Below are 8,550 nucleotides of genomic sequence, written 5' to 3' on the forward strand. Positions count from 1 at the left end.
AGAATCATACCTTTGTATTGATTTGCACTTTGTTCACCATTTGGCATAGTTTAACACTTAAGCACTTGTGTTGGACACTAAATCACCAAAATACTTAGAAATGGCCCAAGGGCACATTTCCTTTCAGAAACAACACTGCGACACGCCCACATTGCGCGCACAGCACGACGTCGCGCGCGAACAACATGCACGACACGCAAGAGTCACTAACACATATCACGTTTGTACTAAACAAATCTTAAATGAGAAGTATTCAAGTTGGCATTAATCAAGTTAACATTTATTTATAAAAGCGCAAGGTAGAAACTGTAAAATAGTATTAACCAGAAAGCTATTTTAAATAACCAGCAGATTAAATAATTACTCGACTAATTAATTAATTAAAACTTGTGTCGCGACGAAATAATGTTACTAATATGAATGTGACGTTGTTACAGAGTTGACACGACCGAAACGAGTCAAAACAGGTTTGCGAAGCATAACATATTGAATAATTAACAATTCACGGCTAAACACGACGCGACATACAAATACCATTAGATTATGATTACACGTGCAAAACTATATTTCTATGTTGATTTTAGTTAATATAAATTATTTGCGTAAGATATTTTAGATAAATTGAATAATCAATTAGTCAACGATTAAACAAGAATTTATTACTAAGCATGAACGATTATAGCGAAACGATTAACTACTGTGCGTGGATCGTGCGCGCGACACCTGCGAAACAGCGCGAATGGACGATGACGGCACACGCGGACCGCGCACATGAACAGCAACAACGACACGTGCGATCGATGCGCGCTACGATTCGTGAATAGCGCGCGAACCAGATACGCGCACGGACACAAGCGTGCGAGTGAATGTCGACGACGCGTGTACCAGCACGTGAATTACGTGGACGAGCTATGGCGCGAGATGCACGTGCCACAATGGCGTGCCGCGAGCACGACACGGCAACACGCGCAGGGGCGGGAACTCGCCACGCAGGATGCGCGCGCGAGCGAGTCGCGGGCGCGAGTCACGCCGAGCCGGGATCTGGCCACGCTGGGTAGCCGTGCCGAGCAGCTGAGCTGGGCCACGGATCGCGCTGCACCGCCGAGCTAGGTCGCCGGTGTAAAAAGATACGACGGATGCGTGCACCGAGAGGGAGGAAGAAGAAGATAGGCTCCTCACCTACGCACGCCGACGACGATCAACAAGGCGGGCACGAACGGTGAGTGTTCCAGCCGCAGGTGGCGGTTCTAGGCACGTGCGAGCGAGTGCGGAGGAGTGTGGCACTAGGGGAGATGGGGAAAAGGCTGGGCGGCGACGCAGGATTTTAGCAGGGGCCTCAAGTGGGCGGTTGCGAGAAAATTGCGTCACGGGTTCACCAGGCGGTTCCTTCGGAGAAGAAGAACATGGTCTGGGCGACCGTGACGAGCGGACACGAGGGAATTTTGGCACACACTGGCCATACATCGGGGGGGCAAGCGAACTAGGTCGTGGCTGGTGGATTGGGCGCGCCGCTGGGCCACGCAAGGGTGGAGCGGGGTGGGCCTCGGCTGCGGCATGGTGGCTGGGCCGAGGAGGGGGCGAGGCGGTGAGTGGGCCGAGCGGGAAAGGAGGGGGGAGAGATGGGCCACGAAGAAGAGGGGCTGGACCGACTAGGGACATTTGGGGGCTATCTATTTCTCCCTTCCCTTTAATCTATTTCTATTCGAATTTAGATATAGCTTTTGAATCCAAGATTCAAATATACTTTATCAGTTTGAATGGGTGCACAACCGCAAAAATTCAACATACAAAACAATGTATCGACATGATATGCAACAATCAAGGACTTTTTTAGGGTTTTATTTTACAAGGCTTACACATATACAAAACAAAAATAACTCTCCACTATTTCAAAAAAAATGAGTAGAGAAGAAGGGAAGAAAGAGGGTAACACCTAAATTTGGTGCATATTAGGAAAGAAATTTTATATCCCCAAATTCAGGGTGTTACAATACTCCATTCCGTGTAGGAGTGAGCTGTCAACCAGATTGGAGCTTATGTCTGCCCCAATTAGTACAACCAATTGCTTCATATATGAAGTACTTTACATACTTGGAGGTTTCGTCTATCTTTGGTGGTCATTCGCTTTAGTTTTGAACGCTCCGGTAATAAGACTGTCTCCAGCAACGTCCTCTATATACATCCTCTATATATTCGTCCTTTACAGTCTTCTCTAAAAGATTTCATCTCCTATATCTACTTTCTCTCCAACAACGTCCTCTAAATCACGTCCTCTATATGTAAATACCTATATTAAAGACATTTTTAATTTTTTAATTTTTGTACATACGTATTTGTCATACTCTAAAATGTATTGTACATATTTTAGTTTTATTAAACCGGTTGTTTAAAGTGTTCAAATAGATAGAGAACCGTTTAGAGAAACTCTACATATAGAGGATCCAGCAGCGTTCTCTAAATTTAGAGGACCGTTTAGAGGACGTTGCTGGAGGGAGTAGATGACGTCATCGTCCTCTAAATTTAGGGTACAGGACCCTTTAGAGCTCCTTGTTGGAGCTAGTCAAGCAGGACGCAATAGGGCTAGGGGTACTGGTTGTCCTCGTCCATCTCTCCATGTATAAGTTTTTTGCTTTCACCAATGTTAATTTATTGGCTGCTTTGTCAGGCATGAGAAATAAATTGAGTCAAGAGTGTCCGTGTTTATCCTACATTAATTAATTTGTTTACTAGTTCTCCATACTTTTCAATTTGCATGCCACTTTTTGTTTTTTTATATCTAGACATACATGAATGTCTAGGTGCGTATAGAAAGCTATATACACAAATTGAAACTCACAATTTACAATTTAACTTGAGAAGTAAGTTTGTGCTAATGTTTGTAATAATTAAGGAGTTTTGCTACGATATGGCTCCCTCGCCTCTATCTCTCTCTAATACAAGGGAGTTAAAAGGAAAATGCAATAAATGTGAGGACCACACCCTAATCCATATAACGTGGGACTAGGAAGCTAAAGAGTACAGTCAACCGGTGGTCTATGATGACAACAGTTACAGCCACTTGCTACCTTTTATCATTTTTCTTTCCTGCACATCAGCATTCAGTTTAAGTACTCACGAAGTACGTCCATAAAGACACACTCTATGCTCATCTATACTACTTATTAAGGCTACAATAATAATCGGTTATTCTGTGTTCTGCCACAATTCCCTGTTCTGCCTTTCTGATTCTCTCCTCCTCGCGCATAGTCCATTCCCACCATTCACACTCTATGCTCATCTATACTACTTATTAAGGCTACAACAATAATCGGTTATTCTGTGTTCTGCCACAATTCCCTGTTCTGCCTTTCTGATTCTCTCCTCCTCGCGCACAGTCCATTCCCACCATTCACACTCTATGCTCATCTATACTACTTATTAAGGCTACAATAATAATCGGTTATTCTGTGTTCTGCCACAATTCCCTGTTCTGCCTTTCTGATTCTCTCCTTCTCGCGCACAGTCTATTCCCACCATTCTATATCTATATCTATCATTATGATTCCCCTTGCCGCAAAGCCCATTTTCATTCCCGTTCCTCCATACAGCCGACGTCCTAAAATTAAAAAAATATACATGGCTCCAAGGGGATTCGAACCTATGACCTCTTAAGTAAATGACAGTAGTAGCTACCGCTACACCCCATGTATATCTATATCTATATCTATATCTATAATCTCTACTACTTATTAAGGCTACAATAGTAGTCTGCCATTCCGTGTTCTGTCATTCTTCCGTACAGCCGATGTCCTAAAATTAAAAAAATATACATGGCCCCAAGGGGATTCGAACCCATGACATCTTAAACAAATGCCAGTAGTAGCTACCGCTACACCACATGTGTGTCTATGTCTATATCTATAACAGGAAACACATCTACTATATCTCTCCCCAAGCTCACCTGCTACCCTTGCACAATGCATAGTAGTAGATAAGTATCATCGAGATTCTTGAATTATATTTTTGGATGGAGGGAGTAGTATTTAAAGAATAGCCTTGCATGCAATTTCTTTTGTTTGAATAATGTTTCCAACTTAAATTCCTTTTTTTGTATGTGTGACATTTATTGTTCGTAATATTTTTTCCATGGATCTGACTTGTGAGTCATTTTTATAAATTAACGCCAAACATGAATCCATGTTTCTTACTTAAAAACCTCGAACAAACACCATTAGCAGGAGACACTCGCGTTGGGGTCGCTCATCGACGACGAGAATAAACTTGGCGACTACCAGTTAGACCTCTAGAAACAGTCATACGTGGCCGCATGTGCCGCTATGTACGACAAGCTCCGGCGCAGCCGTCGCTTGGACGCGGTGTAGAGCGGCTGCTCCGCGCTGTCCATCGTCAAGCAGGGGGACCTTATGGTCGTCGCCAACGTAGGCGACTCTCGGGTTTTCTGGGCACCGCATTCGACGACGACGCCATCAATGTCGTCCAGCTGATCGTCCACCTGAAGCCTAACCTGCCACGTAAGTCGCTACTGACCGACCATGAATTCTTGTGCGCTAGGACGATGGTCCTTGCTGATGTTGTGTGAGTGTCCTCAAACATGATGTATGTAGAGAAGTAGCGCATCCGGTGGTGCAACGGCCTGGGGTACTACCTTGCTGATGAGCCTGGGGTGCACTTCGTTTTACAGCCCAGCCAAAAGTCATCAGTACTCGGTATGTCACGCGTGTTCGACGACTACTATATCGAGGACTGTGGCATCATATTGGCGCCAGAGGCGACGCAGAGGAGGACCGACAACAATGACCAGTTCGTCATCATCGCCACCGTTGGGTAGCTTTTGTGTCGGTTTGCCTTTAATTTTCTTCGTAAAGACACACACTTGCCTTTTTGTTTAAGTAAAAGGGTATGGTGGTACGTGTCTGATGACTAATGATATATGAGGAAATTTCTTCCGGCATGTATGGAACGTGCTCTCCAATGATGAGACCATGCAAATCATGACATATATCGAAGTCTGCATGATACTGGTTGTTGCAATGTAGTGGTGAAACACATAGATTAAAATAACAAAATTTATATATAGCCAGAATCATAAATTGATTATAAAACATTTTCTCATAACGGTATAACACACATTTTGTATATAAGTTAACATAATATATTGATATTATATATTCTCGTTGCAATGCATGGGCACTCAGCCAATGAATTTATGAAGCGGTAGTCAACGCCGATCACAGCCACAAGTTTTAAAGGAACAAGACATATATAGAGGTAGGTCAAGAATGAAGGAAGGAACTGGGACATGGCACATGGGCATGATGGAGGGAGTTTGGGGAGCAACGACGATAGGAACGGAGCTGAGACACCATAAGTTACATTTGTTTGAGATAGCCTTATTAACTTTGGATTTACTAAAAATAATTATATTTTATACTCCCTACGGTCTCAAATTATAATTCTTTTTGTTTCTTTTTTTCGTCTACACTCGAATGCATGATACTCACCCTACGTTTCAATCTATAATTGTTTGACTTTTTTACCTAAGTTTGATCCACTTGTCTTATTCACAAAAATTCATAATTATTATAAATTTTATGGTGGTATTGTCTATTTTATAATATACTTTAACTATACTTAAAGCACCAATTTCAACGGACGTCCGCGTCATCTTTTTACAAATAACCCCTCACAGCTATTTCAAATTAATCCGTTGCACGCCTATAGATGGCCAAACGGCGGCCCGGCACGGACCAGACGCACGCGGGCCACAACTCTGGCCCAGACACATCATGTCGGTCTGCTGACTGTGTCGAGCCAGCCCGTTAACCCATCGGTCCAGTTGATTAAATGAACGTAAAATGTTAAAAACAGTAGAGGAGGTGGTGTTCGAAACCATACCCTATGGAAGAAGAGCGGGACCCATACCCTATGGAAGAAGAGTGGGAGACACTGGGTCAAGCTGTCTAACCAGTAGAACATCATGCTCAGATGTTTTTAATATTGAATATAAATTGTATATATGTATATATTTTTTTGTAAAATAAAAATATAATCATGTCAGGCCTAGGCTATAGCCCAAGCACGGCACGGCGTTCTTGGCTTTTGCAAGCATTATGTTTCTGAGACCACATTGGTGCAATGGACTCCATGGTGTTTGAGGTTGCTGAATTGGATGGAGCAACAATGATTTGTCACAGTAACAGTAAAATGAAAGGTTATTTGTTGGTTTTAAACGTCAGTAATTGCTACGAAGTAGCATAATTTATATGGAGCGCATCCAGTTTTTATTGATGTCTGACTTTAGCAATCACTCCATATTTTAATCCATCTTTTTATAAGTTTGAGTTCATGTGACTTATTTTAGAAACTTGAGCTCACAAATTTTCTCTTATTTGGTCTCTGTATGGTGGAATTATGTCATTTTATAATCTCTGTTCGTTCAGTCAGTCGTTGTGAACTCTCTTCTAATCGTTCACTTTATTGGTCGTGTTGTACCATGACATATTGCATGGAGTAAACAATAACATCAGTTAGCTAAATCAAAAAAAATTATACGGAGAGCGGAGACAATCAATAAAAATCTTGAATTTTTTTGGTGGATAGTTTACGTGGATATTGTTATAAGCCGTCGCAACGCACGGGCAACCGACTAGTAATTTAGTTATGCTTCGATACCCTCTCTCTTTATGTCCCAAAGGACTTTTTTGTTTTTCATCACTTTATTTTCAAAATCAGCAGGTGCAGTTGTTTGCAAAGGTGAAGCCTGACAACTTCAGTTGGGGGCAGAGAAGGAAGCAGGGAACATAGCAGCTGGAGGTGGGCGTCATGAAATGACCAAGCATAGGACGATATAGCCAACTCGAAGATCTTTGGGTCAGAATGTGTGAATTCGTTGTGTGAAGTGGCAGAGGTCGGCTATCCTCAATCTGTGCGGAATATACTATTTGGGAGACTCCAATCTTAAAAAAATCAGATTTGAAGCATAAACCTATTCAGAATTTGTCTTCAAGATATGCAAAAATAGCTAGAAATAGAGGACTCCGAATGGGAAACTCAGCGTAATGTTGTTATATCATATTCAATTTGTTGGATCTTTTGAACCATTCTGCTACACTAACATGATTTGGAAAGGATGCAAGCTCTTTGCTTGGACCCTAATCCAAGACAAAATCTTCATGATTACAATTTGATATAAAGAGGATGGCTCAATCAAACATATTGTTCAGTTCCCACTGTTATATAAAAATAAACTAGAAGATGATAAAGCTAATGAAACTTCACTGATTTGTTTCTCCCCACCATAGTAAGCATTCGGATCCGTTTAGAGCCATGGGCATATGGAGTTTATTAAGAGTAGATTTATGGCCATATAAATAAATCACACCTCATATTATATTGATCTAATTTTCCAAAAGCCAGTTGAGCATACATTCATTCATTTATCTCAAGATTTTCCTGTGATTGCTTCCATTATTGAACTCTTATCCATGTGCCCTTTGTTGCTCGCTTTGTTGAACCCTTACGGATGCACCCTTGCTAGCAGTTGTGGTGGAACAGTCCAAGCTGATAAACAAGTTCATCAAATTATATAGTTTGTCCAAGTTACATATGCTCAAAATATAGTTTCTCTTGGTTTCTTGCTTTTGAATACTTATTTGATGTAGACAACATAATAGTAGAGTAATTCAAATAAACAAAAGATTAGTGTTAGGTACTCACTTCCACATTTATTCCCAGGTGGCACCGGGTTGCCACATTCCTTTGCAACATCCACAACCTTCATGACGCTTATTGTGAGCTGCTCTTCTAGTGTTATGCTACGACAAACGCAAGCCATATCAGCTCTTTTTATAGCATTGCAACATAGTTTGGTCGTAGGGAATTTACGGCCAACTCCAATGCACCTTTCGCATTGGCGCTTAATGAAATCTTTATCCTTGTCACAATTTTCCTTATTTCCCAAAGCTTGATGTGTCGAAAGCATAGTAAAGACTAAAGAAAACACCAAGACCCGTAGCATTACTTTTGTAGTATTCATGTATCAAGCCAAGAGCAACTTCTGTCTATCTCACTGAGCCAACAAAATACTGAAACAATGTTGTGTATCATGCCTGCACAGCACACTTCGATTTATAGCAAACCATAAGCCGCTATGTCTCACTACAAATTAATGCCAAGGAATCTTCAAATGGATAGCATTGCATTAAAGATGCAAACCTTCGAGAGATAGACATACAACATGGGTATACCCTTTCCTAGTGCTAGATTTAATTCCAGCATACCCAAGGGAGTACATTGTAGGTGATGAAATGAAACAAGGACATAATCTATAGTTTCATTTACAATTTCATATCCATAAGCATTTAGATGTTGCATGGTGCAATGAAAATAAATGATCCTAGGGATGCAGTTTAATCTTCATGTATCATGCTTGCACTCCACCCTTCTATCTATAGGGTTAAGGGTAAAGTCTAAGTCTCACTAAAAACTAATGCCATGGAATCTTCGAACAGATAGCATTGCATCAATGATCCAATTCTTGCGAAAGATAGA

The 8,550-nt window shown here is 41.4% G+C and overlaps 1 long non-coding RNA gene across 1 annotated transcript; it reads right to left on the bottom strand.

Moving 5' to 3' along the window:
• Positions 1-7,215: 7,215 nt before the first annotated feature.
• On the bottom strand, positions 7,216-8,104 carry LOC109943090 (uncharacterized). The gene is made up of 2 exons (XR_004853203.1): positions 7,717-8,104; positions 7,216-7,560 (listed from the first exon to the last, which is right to left on the bottom strand). It is a non-coding gene; the product is annotated as an uncharacterized lncRNA (long non-coding RNA).
• Between the last annotated feature and the right edge of the window lie 446 nt (positions 8,105-8,550).

The sequence above is a fragment of the Zea mays genome, chromosome 10 (genome assembly GCF_902167145.1).
Source record: "Zea mays cultivar B73 chromosome 10, Zm-B73-REFERENCE-NAM-5.0, whole genome shotgun sequence".
NCBI lineage: Eukaryota > Viridiplantae > Streptophyta > Magnoliopsida > Poales > Poaceae > Zea > Zea mays.